Source organism: Chrysochloris asiatica, unplaced genomic scaffold (genome assembly GCF_000296735.1).
Source record: "Chrysochloris asiatica unplaced genomic scaffold, ChrAsi1.0 scaffold00032, whole genome shotgun sequence".
In the NCBI taxonomy this organism is placed as follows: domain Eukaryota; kingdom Metazoa; phylum Chordata; class Mammalia; order Afrosoricida; family Chrysochloridae; genus Chrysochloris; species Chrysochloris asiatica.
This window is the reverse complement of record NW_006408550.1, coordinates 23,405,230-23,424,648: the sequence shown is the minus strand read 5'-3', so window position 1 is coordinate 23,424,648 and position 19,419 is coordinate 23,405,230. Positions and strand designations below refer to the sequence as shown.

The 19,419-nt window shown below is 36.9% G+C and overlaps 1 pseudogene across 1 annotated transcript; it reads right to left on the bottom strand.

Moving 5' to 3' along the window:
- Window positions 1-18,608: 18,608 nt before the first annotated feature.
- LOC102828240 lies at window positions 18,609-19,098 on the bottom strand (annotated as a pseudogene). The gene has a single exon (XR_438695.1). The product of XR_438695.1 is annotated as a ribosomal protein L26-like 1 pseudogene (transcript).
- Between the last annotated feature and the right edge of the window lie 321 nt (window positions 19,099-19,419).

Here is a 19,419-nt window from a genome sequence, read left to right as displayed (position 1 = left end):
AATCGGCACTACAGATATGTGAATTTCATTTTATGTGAAATCTGTAACTGTGGGAAGTAAAAAAAAAAAAAAAACTATAATAACATTGAACAGTGGCTAATGATATCTGTGATTAATTATTTAGGATAAAATTTACATCTAAACTGCATTTAATCTTGTAAATGCTCAAAAATAAGATGGATTAAAGGATTGGTCAATAGATGTATAACAGAGTGATGCACAGATGGTGTTTGTACAGCATTCTCTGTGAACTTTTGTCAAGATAGCTCTGTGTGTGAAAATAGTTATAATGAAAATGCTAATGCTGTTAACACTCTTGTAAAAATTGTCACACATTTAGTGGCTTTGTTGTTGTTGTTAAGTGCTGTCTAGTTGGTTCCGACTCATAGCAGCCCAGTCAGTATAGGGATTCTGAGGAGCAGCTAGTGAATTTGAATGACCAACCTTGAGGTCCAGCACATTATCTTGTAGTGCCACACCAGGACTCCTTTAGTGCCATAAAACAACATAAATCTATAATCTTACATTTGTGACAATCAGTTGTCTAAAGTGAATCAGCTTGGCTGAGTTTCTTCTGGAAACTCATGGCGAAAATATGCTTCTTTCTCTTTTTTGTTTTCTAGAAATCACCCACATTCATCGGTTTGTGGTCTATTCCTCCTTTGTAACAAACATTTTCTTCTCTGATTCTGATCATTCTGCCTCTCTCATTCAAGGGCTCCTGTGCTTACATTGTTGTTGTTGTTGTTGTTAAGTGCCATCGAGTCGGTTCCGACTCATAGCGACCCTGTACAGGGTTTCCGAGGCTATAAATCTTTAAGGGAGCAGAAAGCCTCCTCTTTCTCCCGCGGAACAGCTGGTAGTTTCGAACTGCTGACCTTGCGGTTCGCAGCCCGATTCGTAACCACTACGCTATCCGGAAATTACCTTCCCATCTTGATCCTTAACTTAATCACATAGACAAGTTCTGGAGGTGAGGACAGGGGGATCATTCTGCCTATCACATATAGATAGTAAGCTCTTTAAATTCACACTTTAAATGTGATGTGTTAAGTAGTTCTTTGGTGATTGACTAATTTCACTTAGCAAAATGTCCTCCAGTTTCATCCATGTCATGAAGTGTTTCATCATTATAATGAGATTCATCATTTTTCTTCAACATTGTGTACTATTGCATTGTGTGTATTTACCAAGTTTGTTTAACTGTTTAGTTTTCTCTTGATAGGCATTTAGGCTGTTTCCTTCTTTTCACTATTAGGAATAATGCTGCAATGAACATGAGTGTGTATATATCAATGCATGTCATGGCTCTTATTTTTGGTGTGGTCCTGTAGGAAAAAAGCAGGACCACATGGTTGGTTTGAACCACAAGGTTTGAGGTTCAAACTCACTGGTCACTGCTATCGTGAGTTGGAAACCTATCATGAGTCGCTATGAGTCAGAACTGACTCAACATCACTTAACAAGAACAATAATACACCAAGTAGAGTGATTGCTAGGTCTGATAATATTTCTATTTTCAACTTCTTGAGAGAGCTCTGTATCAGTTTGCACAGTGGTTGTACCATTTTATAGTTCCACTAGCACTGTAGGGATGTTCCAGACTCTCCACACCCTTACCAGCATTTGTTGTTTTCTGTTTTTTGGTTTTTTGTTTTTAACTTTTCTATTAATGCTGATGTATGATAATATCTGGAGTCCTCCTGTGTGGCCCTGTGGGCTAATGCACCAGACTGTAAAGCCGTTTGAACTGTAAGATTGGTGGTATAAGCTCACCAGCTGCTCCTCAGAAACCCTATACAGAGTCACTAAGAGTAGGAACCAACTTGATGGTATTTCACCACAATAAGATGATATCTGGAGTCCTGGTGTAGCCCTGTAGGATAAGTGTTGCAATGCTAACTGCAGGGTTGGTGGTTCAAATGCACCAGCCTTCTGTTCAAAATCCTATACAGGGTTGCTATGAGTTGAAACCAACTCCATAGCATTTAACAACAGCAAAAAAAAAAAAAAAAAAAAGATATATCTCAATGAGTTTTTGATTTGCATCTCTCTAAAGGTTAATGATTTTGAGCATTTCTCACACGTTTGTTGGTTGCCTGAATATCTTCTTTGTTGAATTGTCTGTTCAAATCCTCTGTCCATTTTTAATTGTGCCATCTGTTTTATTTTGTTGCAGTGTTTAATTGTTCTATACATTTTACAGACACCACTTGTCTGTCAGTTTGTCATACTGTAGTGGCTTGCATGCTGCTGTGATTCTGGAAGCTATGCCACTGGTATTTTAAATACCAGCAGGGTCACCCATGGTGGACAGGTTTCAGCGGAGCTTCCAGACTAAGACAGACTAGGAAGAAGGAATGATAGTCTACTTCTGGATATTTAGTCACCGAAAGCCATGTGAAGAAGAGTGAAACAGTGACAGCAGCAGAATATTGAAACATAATGAAGAGCAACACAATTTTGTCAGATGTAGTGCCAGAAGATGAGCCCCTCCCCCTGCAAGCTGGAAAGCATTAAAAATAGAACTGGGGAAGAGTTGCCTCATCAATTCAGAGATAGCTGTGATAGCATGAATGGAGTAAAGCCTTTAGGACCTTCATTTGTTAATGGGTCACAACTCAAAATGAAATGAAAAAGTTGTAAGCATCCATTAATAATCAGAACATGGAATGCATGATGTATGGATATAGGAAAATTGGAAGTTGTCAAAAATAAAATGAAGCACATAAACATCAATACCCTAGGCATTAGTGAGCTGAAATGGGCTGGCATTGGTCATTTTGAATCTGAGAATCACATGATTACCAAATGGGGAATTACAGATTGAGAAGGACTCTCACATTCATCATCAAAATGAATATAACAAGATATGTCTTGAGTATAACCCAGTCTGATCAGATCAATCCATACACCTACAAGGAAGACCAGTTAATTATACTATTATTCAAATGAACAAACTAACCACTAAAGCCAGGGATGATGGAATTGAAGAATTCTACCAAATTCTTTGGTCTGAAATTGATCAAACATGCAATCAAGATGTATTTATAATTACTGAAGATTGGAATGCAAAGGTTGGGAACAAAGAGGAATGGTCAGTACTTGGAAAATATGGCCTTGATGATAGAAACCATGCTGGAGATTGCAAAATATAATTTTGCAAGACCAATGACTTCTTCATTGCAAACTGTTTTTTTTTTTTTTTTTTTAAACAACATGAAAGACAACTATATACATGGACCTCACCAGAAGAAATACATAAAAATCAAATTGGTTACATCTGTGGGAAAAGATTGTGGCAAAGCTCCATATCATTAGCCAAAACAAGGCCAAGGACAGACTATGAAAGCATCAATTGTTCATATGCAAATTCAGGCTAAAGCTGAAGAAAATGAAAACAAGTTCACAAGAGCCAAAATATGAGCTTGAACATATCCCACCTGAATTTAGAGATCATCTGAAGAACAGATTTGATGCAGTAGATACTAAGACTAAAGACCAGAGGAATTGTGGGATGACATCAAGCACATCATACAGTAATAAACAAAAGGTCATTAAGAAGACAAGAAAGAAGGAAAAAAAAATGGATGTGAGAAGAGACTCTATCTGCAACTTGCTATCCAGCATAGAAGTTCTAAAGCAAATAGAAGAAATGAGGAGGCAAAAGAGCTGCTTAGAAAATTTCAAAATGCACCTATAGAAGACAAAGTCAAATATTATAATGAAACTTGGAAAGACCTGGAGTTAGAAAACCAAAATTGAAAAACACAATCAGCATTCCTCAAGATGAGGGAACTGAGGAAAAAAAATCAAGCTCAACATATAATATTGAAGGATTTTATGGGAAAAATACTGACTGATGCACAAAACACTGTATTAGAAAGACATGGCCAATGTTCAACCATTTGAAGAAGTAGCATATGGTAAAGAGCCAATGATACTGAAGGAAGTAGTCCAAGGTGCATTGAAGGCATTGTCAAAGAACAAGGCTCTGGGAATTGATGAAATACGCATTGAAATATTTCAGCAAATTGATGCAGCACTGGAGGCACTCATTCATCTATGTCAAGAAATTTGGAACACAACTACCTGGCCAACTGACTGAAAGAGATCCATATTTTAGATCATTCCAAAGAAAGATGACTCAACGGAATATGGAAAACATCAGAAAATATCATTAATACCCCATGCAAGTAATTTTTCTCTAAAGATAATTAAAAAATGGTTACAACCATACGTTGGCAGAGAACTCCCAGAGGTTCAAACTGGATTCAGAAAAGGATACGGAATGAGTGATATCATTGTTGATATCAAAAGGATCTTTGCTGAAAGCAGAGAATACCAGAAAGATGCTTACCTTTGTTTTACTGATTACACAAAGGCTTTTGGTTGTGTAGATCATAATAAGATACGGACAGCATGGCAAAGAATGTGTATTCCAAAACATTGAATTTTGCTTGTGAGAAACCTGTGCATAGACCAAGAGGCAGTTGTTCAAATAGAACAAGAAAAAACTGAATGGTTTAAAATAAGGAAAGGTGTGATCCAGGTTGTATATTCTTTCACCACACTTATTCAATCTGTATACTAAGCAGATAATCTGAGAAAATGGATTATATTAAAAACATGGCATCAGGATTGGAAGAAGACTCAACAACCTGTGATAAGCTGACAATACAACCTTGCTTGCTGAAAGGACTTAAAGTACTGAAGAGTACTTAAAATACTTATGAAGATCAAATACCAGTATTTGGTATGGATTACACCTCACTGTGAAGAATACAAAATCCTTCCCATTGGACCATTAAAAAATATCCATACAAATGGAGAAAAGATTGAAGCTGTCAAATACTTCATTTTGTTTAGTTCAAACATCAACACCTTTGGAAGCAGCAGTCAAGAAATCAAATGACATATTGTATTCGACAAATCTGCTGCACAAGACCGCTTATAAGTGGTGAAGAGCAAAGATGTCAGTTTGAAGACTAAGTTGTGCCTGACGTGTGTCACTGTATTTTCAAAAACCTCATATACATGCGAAAGTTGAAAAGTGAATAAGGAAGGCAGTAGAAGAATTGATGCATTTGAGTTATGGTGTTGGAGGAGGATATTTAAAGTGCCACTGACTGCCAAATGAACAAACCAATCTGTGTTGGAAGAAGTATAGCCAGAATGCTCACTGGAAGCCAGAATGCTCATCTCTCATATTCCAGACATATTGGAAGGAGGCCCAGTCTTGGAGGAGGAGATCATGTTTGGTAAAATGGAGGATCAGAGAAAAAGAAGAAGACCTCAACAAGCTGAAATGGCCTAGTGGCAACAGTGATTGCCTCAAATGTACCAATGATTATGAGGTTGGTGCAAGAATGGGCAGTGTTTTGTTTTGTTGTGCACAGGGTCATGATGAGTTGGTACCAAACAACATCAACAGATTTTAAAGAGTAGTCCCTTGTCTACTTTGCCAAAAAAAATTGTAAAAAAAAAAAACCTTCCTCCATTTTGATAGCCATCTTTTTACTCATTTGCTGAAATATTTTGATGTATATAAGTGTCTAATTTTTAAAATGTCCTAGTCATCTATTTTGTCTTCTGCTATTTGTGTCTAATTTTAAAATGTCCCAGTCATCTATTTTGTCTTCTGCTATTTGTGTGTTTTCCATTATGCTTAATAGTTTATTTATGCCATGGATCAGAGTCCCTAAGTTTATCTTGATTTTTTTCAGTCATGATCTTTGTAGCTCTAGATTTAACATTTGTTTTTTTAATCCACATTAAGTTCATTTTTGCATATGGTGTGAGGCATGGATCTTGTTTCATTCTTCTGCAAATGGATTTCCATTTTGGGCAACACCATTTGTTGGGAAGTCAATCTCTTCTGTGTATAATGCACTTTGGCTTTTTTCAAAGATCAACTGAACATTTGTGGATGAATTCATTTCTGGGTTCTCAATTCTCTTCCATTGATCTATTTGTCTCTTGCAGTACCAGTACCAGGCTGTTTTGACTACGGTGTAGTATTTTTTGAGTTCTGAAATTGAGAGGTCTTCTACTTACTTCTACTTTTTTAGTAATGCTTTGCTTATTCAGAGTCTCTTTTATTTCCATATAAAATCAGTGATTCATTTTTCAATCACTTAAGAGAGTGAAGTTAGAATCTGGATTGGATTTGCATTAAACCTGTAGATTGCTTTGGGTTGTTGTTGTTACTGGTAAGTGCTGTTGAGTTACCGCTACCTGATAGTCACACTCTATACATCACAGAATGAAATGCTATCCGGTACTCTACCATCCTCATAATTGTATTTGAGCCCATTTTTGCTACCACTGTGTCAAAGAATCTCATTGGAGGACTTCCTCTTTTACACTGACTTTTCACTTTTCCAAGCATGGAGTCCTTCTCTAGGAAATGTTTCCTCCTGATAATTTGCACAAACATAAATATTGAACTCTGACCAACCTCACTTCTAAGGAGTATTCTGGCTGTACTTCTTCCAAGATAGATTTGTTTGGTCTTCTGACAGTCCCTGGTAGTTTCAACATTTTTCTTCAACACCATAATTCAAATGCATCAATTCTTTTGCAATCTTCCTTATTTATTGTCCAACTTTTGCATGCATATGAGGTGATTTTCATTAACAGCCTGCGATAGGCAGATGATAGATACAACCTCGTTTACTGAAACCAAGGGAACATAAAATACATGGCTTGGGTCAGGTGCACCTTTGTCCTCAAACTGACATTTTTTATCTTGAACACTTTAAAAGTTCTCTTTCAGCAAATTTGCCTAATGCAACGTAGTGTTTAATTTCTTGTCTGCTGCCTCCATGAATGTTGATTATGAATTCAAGCAAATTGAATATTTGATAACTTCAATCTTTTCTGCATTTATCAGGATGTTATTTATTGGTCCTGTTGTGCTGATTTTTGTTTTCTTAACTTTGAGGTGAAATCCATACTATGGCTGGAGGCTTTGATCTTTATCAGTATGTATTTCAATTCCTTTTTGCTTTCAGCAAGCCAGGTTGTGTCATCTGCATATCATAGATTGTTAACGACTCTTCCTCCAATCCTGATGCTACATTTTTCTTCATATAATCCATTTTCTCAGATTATTTGCTCAGCATACAGATTGTACAAGTATGGTGAAAGGTTATAACCCTGGTGTATACCTTTTCTAGTTTTAAACCATTCATTTTCCCCTTGTTCTGTTTGAACAACTGTCTCTTGGTCTATGCACAGGTTACTCATGAGCATAATTAAGTGTTGTGGAATTCTTCCCAATGTTATCTATGTTGTTGTTGTTGTTAAGTGCTATTGAGTCGGTTCCAACCCATAGCGACCCTGTACAGGGTTTCCGAGGGTGTAAATCTTTACGGGAGTAGAAAACCTCATCTTTCTCCCGCGGAGCTGCTGGTAGTTTCAAACCGCTGACCTTAAGGTTCGCGGCCCGATTCGTAACCGCTACGCTACCAGAACTCCTTATCTATAGTTTGTTATAATTCACACAGCTAATGCCTTTGTAATACCAATGAAGCAGAGTTCTGGTGTGACTTTGTAATATAAGCACTGAACAACAAGGTCGATTTGAACTGAAAGGTCAGCGGTTCAAACTCAACCACCTGCTCCTCAGAAACCCTAGAGAGGGTTGCTATGATTCGGATCTGACTCAGTGGCAGATAACAACAACAACAGTCAATGGAGCATAAGTAACCATCTTTCTGGTATTTTCTGCTTTCAGTCAAAATTCATCTGACATCAGCAATGATATCCTTTATTTAATGTCCTCTTTCGAATCTGGGTTGAATTTCTGACAGCTCCCTCTCATTGTACTGCTGCAACCTTTTAAAAATTATCTTCACAAAACTAATTTCCATATTATATTAGTGTTATTGTTCAATGATTTCCATATTCCACTGGGTCACTTTTCTTTGGAACAAGTGCACATATAGATCTCTTTCAATTGGTTGTTCAGGTAACTTGTCTTCCAAATTTCTTGACTTAGACAAGTGAATGTCTCCAGCACTGCATCAGTTTGTTGAAAGATTTCAATTTGTATTCTGTCAATTCTTGAAATCTGGTTTTTCACAATGCCTTCAATGCTGCTTGGATTTCTGCCTTCAATGCCGTAAGTTCTCAATTATGTGTTTGAAATGATTGGACATTGACCGGTTTTCTTTGGTACAGTGATTCTGTATAACCCTTCCATTTTCTTTTTATGTTTACTGAAAAATTTCCCATAGAATCCTTCAATATTGCAACGTAAGTTTTGCTTTGGATAATGTTGACACTTTCATAATGTTAAATCTTCTTATCAATGTGTATGGTATATGGTTTATTTTTCCATATTTGTAAGCTCTCTTATTTATTTATGTATGTATGTATGTATGTATGTATGTATTGATTGTAGTAGTGTTTTGTAGTTTTCTTTCTATACATCTTTTGTTTCTCTGGTTAGATTTATTTCTAAGTATTTCATATTTTGAGGTCATATTGCAAATGACATTGTTTTCCTACTTTCCTTTTCACAGCTCTCTTTATTAGTATAGAGAAACCAACTGATTTTTGTAGGTTGATCTTGTTGTACCCTGCCACTTCTCTGAATCTTTATAAAAGTCACAATAACTTTCTAGCCAAGTCCTTGGGATTTTCTAAGTACAGGAACATATCATCTACAAATATATTTTTACTTCCACCTTGCCTGTTTGAGTGTCTTTAAATTTCCCTTTCTGGCATTATAGTTCTGGTTAAGACTTCCAGCAAAATATTGAATAGGATTGATGATAAAGGGCATTCTTGTCTGGTTCCTATTCACATTTGAACTTACTTTATAAAATTTATTATCATCACAAGAATCCAATTTAGCAAGTATTGGTTTATCCATATTTTTATGGATAAGGAAATTTTAGGAAGTTTCTCAAAGTCACACAGTAAGCATATGACCAATCTGAGATTAATCTCAATATTGTCTCTTATTAAGTATAAATAATCATAGTAAAAGTCTCCAGAAGTTATATCTGAGCTGACACACTGCTCCCTTTGGTTACTACTTATTAATAAGGGCAAGGACAATCTTACTCCAAGTAGGGAACATTTGTATTTTTACTTTATGGCAATGCAAAACTTAAAATTTTGGGTCACAGACACTTTGAGCTTTTATTGGTTAAGTACATCTTGGAATAAACTCCAGATGCTGGAGTCCCTGAAATTATCCTGGTTCAATCCCTTTCTGCATCTTATTATAAAACAACTTTTCAATTTTGTGACATATCCAAAATTTTTACACTGAATTAATTAATTGCCCTATTTGATTACACTACTCAGAGCTGGTTTCTATCACTTATTCCATGTTCTAAAAAGTATACTTTAACTTCAAGGGGGATTGAAGTTGCAACAGTGATTGAAAATGAAATTTATCAGGGAAAAACACCTTACTATACTGCTGGTGGAGTTATTTATGGCTGGAAGTCATATGGTTCATATTTTTCTTATTTCTTTTTAGTTTCACAAAGATGTGAAAGAAGTGTGAAACTACTCGGAGTGCTCCACAATTGCTGAGAACAATTGTTTTATATAGCTTCTGAAGTCTGTATGTAAGTCTCTACTCGTCAGCTTTCATCAAGTCCTATAACTCTTCTCTTTATTGACACCTCCAAGTACGTCACACTTGTCCTCTCTCACTTAACCATACCAAGACTGCTACTTAAAAGGCATCAATAACAAATGTCAGAAACCCAGATGATAGCTGAACACCTTCAGTTTTAGCATTAGTGTAACACTGCCAGCATTAAAATCAGGAAGTAGCTGTACATCTTTGTTTTCAAAATGGGGTTCTCTTGAAGCTCTGCTTCATGAAAAGGAAACACAACCAACACCACAATATGATTTCTTGACAAATCTACAGACTCTTATTTAAAGGAATTGTAGTATTAGTTATAATTTGCAAAGGTTTGTATGTGATATACTATAGTAACTAAAATGAAACCAAGCAATCTAGCCCATTTTTACTCATGACAAAATAAACCTATACTCCATAGAATTTTCAATGGCAGATTTTACCCAACTTTTCTTCTGAGACACCGCTGATGTACTCAAACCATCAACCTTTCAAATTAAACAGCTGGCCCTCTTAACCGTTTTCACCACCCAGGGACTCTGTAGTGAGTGATAGCTACTGCCATCCAGTTGATGCTCATTCATACCAACTCTCTTTAGCCTTTCCAAGACTGTACATTTTTATGGGCACGTGGCCTCATCTTTCTCTGGTGGAAAGGCTGGTGGCTTTGAAACACCAACCTCGTGGTTAGCAGTCTAATGCTTGTTCCACAGTACCACCAGGGCTTTAACAAACATTAGTGACTAGAGCTATATGCTGAAACAAAAGGACACTTGGCCAGACACAAATAACTTGAAACCCCATGTTCAATACAATTATCTGATATATATAATTACAGCTTCAACTAAGTATTTTGCCTACAATTCTGGTATCATCAACATACACACTTACCACAGAATGATATTGTTGTTGTTGTTGTTGTTATGTGCAATGGAGTCAGTTCCGACTCATAGCAAGGCTGTACAGGGTTCCGAGGCTGTAAATCTTTACGGGAGCAGAAAGCCTCATCTTCCTCCTGCAGAACAGCTGGTAGGTTTTGAACTGCTAACCGTGAGATTAGCAGCATGATTCATAACCACTACTCTATCAGCGCTATAATAAAATGTTATTTCCTCAAGTATGTTTGGAAATTTCAGGTTTAACTACACTCAAAGAAGACTATTTACTACAGAATACCTCAGAAACTTTACTCCTAAAATGTATTATTTAAAAAGGACGTGTATACTTATTCTGGTGTGGCATTATGGGTTAGTGAGTTGGACTGCAAAGTTGGTTTGATCCTCAAGGTCGGCATTTCAGACTTACTAGTCGCCCCTCAGAAACCCTATACAGGGTTGCTATGGGTTAGAACTGATGCGATGGCACTTAACAACAACAAAAACAATTATAGTGCTTTTAAACTGTATGTGACCATTTCCCCAAAGGCTAGACATTGACAAAAATTACATGGTCAACAGCACAAATTGTAAAGGAAGGAAAAAGTGGACTAAAATTCTAAGGCCATAACTGTTAATTTATAAGATACCAGGTAACTTGCTTAATCTAATTAAGCAACTATAAAATGGAAATAGTATAAATCTGGGAAAATTGGAAGTTGTCAGAAATTAAATGAAATGCATAAATATAGATATCTTAGGCATTAGTGAGCTGAAATGGACTGGTATTGGCCATTTTGAATCTGACAAGCACATGGTTTATTATGCCAGGAATGACAAATTGAATAGGAATGGTATTTCATTCATTGTCAAAAAGAACATATCCAGATCAGTCATGAGGTACAACGCTATCTGTGATAGGATAATATCCATGCGCCTACAGGGAAGCCCAGTTAATATCACTATTATTCAAATTTATGCACCAACCAATAAAGCCAGTGAGGATGAAGTAGAAGAATTCTACCAACTTTTTCAATCTGAAATTGATCAAATTAGCAATCAAGATGTATTGATCATTACTGGTGATTGGAATGCAAAGTTGGGAGCAAAGGGGAAGAACCAGTAGTTGGAAAATATGGCCTTGGTGATAGAAATGATGCTGGAGAATGCAAAACCAATGATTTGTTGATTCAAATACCTGCTTTAGACAACATAACAGACGACTATACACATGGACCTCGCCAGATGGAAAACATAGAGATAAAATTGATTACAACTGTGGAAAGAGAAGATGGAAAAGCTCCATATCATCAGGTAAAACAAGGCCAGGGTTAGATTGTGGAACAGACCATCAATTACTCATATGCAAATTCAAACTGAAGCTGAGAAAAATGAAAACAAGTCAATTAGATCCAAAATATGACCGTGAGTATATCCGACCTGAATTTAGAGATCATTTGAAGAAGAGATTTGATACATTAAACACTAAAGACTGAAAACCAGAAGAGTTATGGGATGACATCAAGAACATCATACATGAAGAAAGCAAAAAGTGATTGAGAAGACAAGAAAGAAGGAAAAGGTCAAAATGGATGTTAGAAGAGACACTGAAACTTGCTCTGCAGTGTAGAGATGCTAAAGCAAATGGAAGAAATGAAGAGGTCCAAGAGCTGAACAGAAAATTTCAGAGATCAGCTCAAGAAGCTAAAGCCAAATATTACAATAAAATGTGCAAAGATCTAGAATCAGAATACCAAAAAGGAAGAACACTCTCAGTATTTCTCAAGCTGGGGGAACTGAAGAAAAAAATTCAAGCCTTGGCTTTCATTATTGAAAGATTCTCTGGACAAACTATTCAATGATGCAGAAAGCATCAAGAGAAAGTGGAAGGAATACACAGAGTCACTGTACCAAAAGGAAATGGTTAATGTTCAACCATTTCAAGAGGTAGCATATGATCAAGAGCCAATGATACTTAGGGTAGAAGTCCAATGTGCATTGAAGGAATTGGCAAAGAGCAAGGCACCAGGAATTGATGGAATAAATATTGAAATCTTTCAAGAAAATGAGGCGGCACAGGAGGCACTCACTCATCTCTGCCAAGAAATTTGGAAGACAGCTATCTGGCCGACTGATAGGAAGAGATCCATATTTGTGCCCATTCCAAAGAGAGGTGAACCAACAGAATGCGGAAATCATCAGACAATCTCTTTGATATCCCATGGGAGTAAAGTTTTACCGAAGGTAATACAGAAATGGCTACTATCATGCATTGACAGAGAACTTCCAGAGGTTCAAGCCAGATTCAGAAGAGGCCATGAAATGAGGGATATCATTGCTGATGTCTGATGGATCTTGGCTGAAAGCAGAGAATATCAGAAAGATGTTTACCTACGCTTTATTGACTACACAAAGGCTTTCGATTGTGTGGATCATGACAAGCGAAGTGTGAGTATTCCAGAACACTTAATTGTGCTCATGAAGAATCTGTACCTGAACTAAGAGGCAATTGTTCAAACAGAACATGGGAACACTGAATGGTTTAAAATTAAGAAAGGTGTGCAACAAGTTTGTATTCATTCACCATACTTATTCAACCAGTATGCTGAACAAATCATCCGAGAAGCTGGGTTCTATGAAGGAAAATGTGCCATCAGGATTAGAGGAAGACTCATTAACAACCTGTGACATGCAGATGATACAACCTTGCTTGCTGAAAGTGAAGAGGACTTAAAACAATTACTGATGAAATCAAAGAGCACAGCCTTTGATATGAATTATATCTCAGTGTCAAGAAAACAAAAATCCTCAACACTGGACCAATAAACAACATTCTTATCAATGGAGAAAATATTGAAGTTGTCAAGGACTTCATTCTTCTTGGATCAACTATCAACACTCATGGAAACAGTAGTCAAGACATCAAATGACGTATTTCATTAGGCAAATCTGCTACACAAGACCTTTTTAAAGTGTTGAAGAGCAAAGATGTCAGCTAGAGGACTAAGGTGGGCCTGACCCAAGCCATAGTATTTTCAATAACCTCGTATGCATGCAAAACTGGACAGCAAATAAGGAAGACTGTAGAAGAATTGATGCCTTTAAATTATGGTGTTGGAGGAGAATATTGAAACTTTTGGAAGAAGTGCAGCCAGAGTGCTCCTTAGAGGCCAAGATGACCAAACTTCATCTCTCATACTTTGGACATATTGTCAGGAGGGAGCAGTCGCTGGTGAAGGATATCATGTTTGGTAAGGTAGAGGGTCAGAGAAAAAGAGGAAGACCCCCACTTGATTGGCCAAGTGGCAGCATTGATGGAGTCCAGTGTGGCAACAATAGTGAGGTTGGCCCAGGATCGGGCAGTGTTTCGTTCTCCTGTTCATAAGGTTGCTGTGGGTCAGTACAGACTCGATGGCTCCTAACAACAACAACAGCATCCTTCGTTGGTACTGTGGGTTAATGCTCCAGACTACAAAGCTGTTTAAATTGCAAGGTCAGTTCAAGCTCAACAGCTCAACAGCTACTCCTCAGAAACCCAATACAGTGTCGTTATGGGTTGGATCCAACTCTACAACACTTAGCAACTACAGCAACAATGTCTCATAGAGCTATAGTGAATTTTAAAGATGATTTTGAAGCCTTTGCTCTGTACCTGGTCCAAAGTTAAATATATAAAGTAATGATACTTACAATTTATTGAATGTTCTTGTGAAAGACTGTAAGGTGATGAGAGAAGTGGGTGTGCCCTGGAGTCAGCTCTGACTCATAACGACCCTGCTGACGGTTTCCAAGGCTATAAATATTTGGAGACAGAAAGCCTCATCTTTCTCCTGTGGAATGGTTGGTGGATTTGAACTGCTGACCTTGTGATTAACAGCTCCCCATGTAATCCACAATGCCACCAGAGCTCCTGGCTTAAATGTGGTGGTGGTGGTGTGCCGTGAGTCAATTCCAACTCATAGTGCCCCTGTATAGAGTTTCCAAGGCTCCAGATTGTTAAAGGAGCAGAAACCCCATCATCTCCCTCAGAGTACCTAGTGGACTCCCAGGGATCTGTGCTTTAAAGCAGGTTTCTTTATTCCATATATTGTCCATCTTACATACATAGCCCAAAATAAAATTAAAATCAAAATTGTGCAAGTGCTTTATGAATTGCTGGGGTCTGATAAGGAAACAGAAACTTACAGAAGCTATGACTTGCCTCCTATCGAACATGGCAAAGCTAACATTTATTTGTAGTCTAGGCTACTGACTACGAAGCCCATGTTCTTTACTTTAGATGATTTTAAAATGCTCTAAACACATACACATAGGCGCCAAACACTTGAGTATATTGATTTTTTTTTCTTTGCTTGTTTACTTTTCATTGTGAATTGAGCAGTTTTGCAGAAAAAAAAAAAAAAAAAAGTCAGTTTTCTATTCAACAATCCATGCACATTTTGTTTCAGGTCATTGATTGCAAGCCCCACAATTTAGTATCACTCATTCCATTTCCTCCCTGTGTTTCCCATTACCACTTCTCCTTCTTTCCTAAATCTTCCTAATTTCTAAACTTTGTGCATGGACAAATAAAAGCATACTGAGTTTTATTGCAAACACCCCCTAATATTCCTTTCCACTATTCTTCACATTTATAGCATTCTACAGATCCCATGAGGGACCCTGGGAATGCAGTGGATTATGAACTGGGCTGCTAACTACAAGGTCAGCAGTTACAATCTACCAGTTGTTCCACAGGAGAAAGATGAGGCTTTCTGCTCCTATAACTGGAAACCCTATACAGGGTCGTTATGAGTAAGAACTAATTTGATGGCTCACGACTACCACCACCACCATTGATCCCATGAGTCCTGGTCTGGCACTGTAAGATAAGCACTGGGATGATAGCCCACCAGCAGAGCTCATAAACCCTGTGCAGGGTGGCTAGGAGTTGGAACTGATTTGACAGCACACAACAACAACAACAATGATGGAATGTGATAGACAGCATTATCTTTTCTTTTTAAATAAATGTGATATAACTGTACATAATCTGGACCCCAAACTTCAGGTTTATAAAAAATACTCTGATTAGTGTTTTCTAGAAATATGTGGTTTTAATGATATATGTAGTTAAATATCTGATTGCCTGTTGTTGTTAAGTGCTGTTGAGTCGGTTCCGATTCATAATGACCCTGTATAGTGTTTCTGAGGAGCAGCTGGTGAGCTTGAACTACCGACCTCATGGTTCAAACGGACATTGCAGTACATTACATTAACTGGCAATGCCACACCAGGACTCCACATGACTGAATATATCTGGTTAAATATTGGCAAATATAATTAATAGTCTAAATGATTTATCTAACTCTAAGGCAAATACAATATATCAATTTTCATGGGGAGTAGAAAATTACAATTCAAACTAACCTTTTGAAGTTCACTGATCATTTAAAATTATCCAATCAAAATAAACATGTCTACTTTGTTTAATATATGTAATATATTTGTTTAATATATGTAAAATGTTTAATAAATGTAAAATATTTAATATTTATTTAATATATGTAATTAAATAACATATTTAATACTAAAGATAATTTACATGTGATTTACAAATATTCAGTTAAAAAATACCGATGATATTTTAAGAAACTGAAAGTTCTTACTGTTCTATTTGGCTTATGGAGTGTTTTGGTTTCTCATGTGCAGAAATAAAAAGATGACTTTGTTTATAAAATTTATTTGAGTGAAATTGCTTGACTTTATGTTAGATAAAAGAACCATGCATTATAATTATTCCTCCTTTGTAGTCTTCTTATATATTCAGCACAATTCTATTATGATGTCTTTTTTCTACAAAGTTTAAATAGGAGGAAGTTTCAAAAAGCTCATGAAAAAAATTCGGTTTCCCACATACATTTTTGTACTGTTGTACATATCAGGTGACATCATATCCTTCCAAAGCAGGGAAGGATATTAGATTAAAACCTGACGCAAATATCTCTTGGGATGGGATTTGATCTTATTTCTTAAAAATGTATCATTAAAGGAAAATATTTCTAGATAAAATTTTAATGAAAATATATATTTTTTATTTTTCAGCATATTTTGCTGTGTTCGTCTTCATCTTTCAGGTACCCTTGTACGATCTATGTTGTTGCTAGGTCAAATTGGCCCTGACTCATAGTGACTAGATGTACAAAAGAAAGGACACTGCTTGGTGCTGTACCGTCCTGAGGATCGTTGCTATGCTTCAGTCCATTGTTGCCGCTATTGTGCCAATCCACCTTGGTGGGAGTCTTCTTTTTTTTCACTGACCCTCTTTTTTACCAAGCATGATGCCATTTTCCAAGGACTAGTCCCTCCTGATAACATGTCCAAAGGAAATGGGACCAAATCTTGCTATTCTCCTTTCTCAGGGGCGTATTTCTTCCAAGACAGATTCATTTATTCTCTGGCAACTCATGTTACTCTCAATATTCTTCCCCAATACCATCATTTGAATGTGTTGCTTCTTCTATCGTCTTGCTTATTTATTGTCCAACTGTTACATGATTCAATAAAAAAATCCCAAGACTTCATGGTAACTTAGTTATCAAAGAGACATTTTTGTTCTTGAACATTTTAAAGAAGTCTTTTGCAGCAGATTTGCCAATTCAATATATCCTTTAATTTCTTGACTGCTACTTCCACGAACATTAATTTTGGATCCAAATAAAATAAAATGCTTGACAACTTCAGTCATTTTTCTGTTTATTATGATGCCATTTACTAGTCCAGTTATCAGGATTTTTGTTTCCTTTACAATGAGTTGTAATCCATGTTGAAGGCTGAATTCTTTGATATTCATCTGTAAGTGATTCAAGCCTTCTTTGTTTTCAGGAAGCAGGGTTTTGTCATCTGCATATCACATGTTTGTTAATGAGTCTTCCTCCAATCCTGAAGGCATGTTTTCCATATAGTCCAGCTTCTAGAATTATTTCCTCAGCATACAGATTGAATAAACACGGTGAAAGGATACAACCATGATGCATATATTTCCGGATTGTAAACTTTGTTCTGTTCAAATGACTGCCTTGTGTTCTATTTACAGTTTCCTCTGGAGCACAAGTAAGTGCTCTGCAATTTCCTTTTTCCCCAATGTTACCTTAATTCGTTATGGTCCATATAGTTTTTGCAAAGTCAATAAAGCACAATTAAAAATATTTCTGGCATTCTCTGAAATAAACCAAGATAATCTGATGTCAATAATGATATTCCTCTATCCAAATACTTTTTTGAATCTGGGTTGAATTTCTGCAGCTCCCTGTTAATATACTGCTGAAATCGTTTTGTTTGTTTTTTTTTAATTATCTTCAGCAACATTTCACTTGTATGTGATTTTAATGATGCTGTTCAATGATTTCCTCATTCCAGTGTGTCCTTTTTCTTTGGAATGGGCACAGATATAGATCTCCTCCAATCAGGTGGCCAAGCAGCTGTCTTACACATTTCTTGACATAGAGGAGTCAGTGTCTCCAGCACTGCATTAGATCATTGTAACATTCTGTCAGTGTTTGAAGTCATGGTTTTTCACCAGTGCCTTTAGTGCTGAGGAGATCTTTTCCTTCCATACCATAAATTCTTTTTTGTTGTTCATTTTTTACAGTTAGGAAACATTTCCAATTTTTATGCATAATGTTGGTAATCAAAGTTGCAAAGGAAGATTTACAGAAGCACATACCAATAACACATACCAATAAAATGGAAATGAAATATTCCAAAGTCATCTTGAAGAGTTTCCAAGGAGCACACACTATGCTTGAAATCTAGGGCTAAACTGTGGTTCCATACAGTTTATATTCATTCTTGGGTTGTAAATTTTTAGGCATGCCAATCAAATTGGTTCAGTACACTTTCTTGTGCTCCATTTTACTTGAAGCAAACCCCCACCCCTGAAAAATCTTACATAACTTGTTAAACATCATGCTTCACCAGATTTGTAGTGAAAAACTGTTGTCCTAAATAATTATGTACTCACATCTTCTGGCAAACATGCCACAATTAAATATATCATTTAAGCCTTACCACAAAATATTTATTTAATGAAGATTCTGTAACTTTATGGAGTACATGGACACCATAATTAAGAAATACTAGTGAGAGTGGGACCCTTCCCAGATAAGCAGTGATGGCTGAGATGGAGGCAGAGATGTGCATTTTCTCAATAAGTCCTTCCTTATTTTGCCTTTCTCTTTTCCAACTTGTTGGATTTGGCTTTGTGTTCAAGAATTTTTTTTCCCGATCTTTGTCCAGTTTGAGCCTGGTGATAACCACCTTGCTTGGGTGAATGCCCACACGGACAGTTGTCCCATTAGCCTTCTCATGCTGCACCCTCTAATGTAGATGACATACTTCTTTCTGTACACCTGAACTACCTTGCCAATCTGCTGATCTTTAGTAGTGTCCTCGAACCACTTGGACCTCGTAGTCCTTGCGGATGGGCATGGAGCGCACGTTATACTTCCACCGCAGCTCCTGGGACACCTGGTACGACATGATCTTCCTGCGCACGTGCGAGGGAGCATTGAAGTGGCGCTTGCAGTTCTTGCTGCGGTCCGAGGTCATGAAGGGGTTGAACTTCATGGTGACAGTAGGGCGTCCGGCACCCTCGGAAGCTCTGTGCATCAGGCAATACCATCGATTCTTGATCATATGCTACCTCTTGAGATGGCTGAACATTGATTATTTATTTTTGGTACGTTGACTCTGTATATTCCTTCCATCATCTTTTGATGCTTCTTTAATTGTTAAATATCTTGCCCACAGAATCTTTCAATATTGCAACCTAAGGCTATATTTTTCCCTTAGTTTTTTTCCAGATTGAGAAATTCTAAGTATCTTCCTTTTTGATTTTCTCACAAGCCTTGCATGTTTTACTACAGTACATGTTTGCCTTCTCAAACT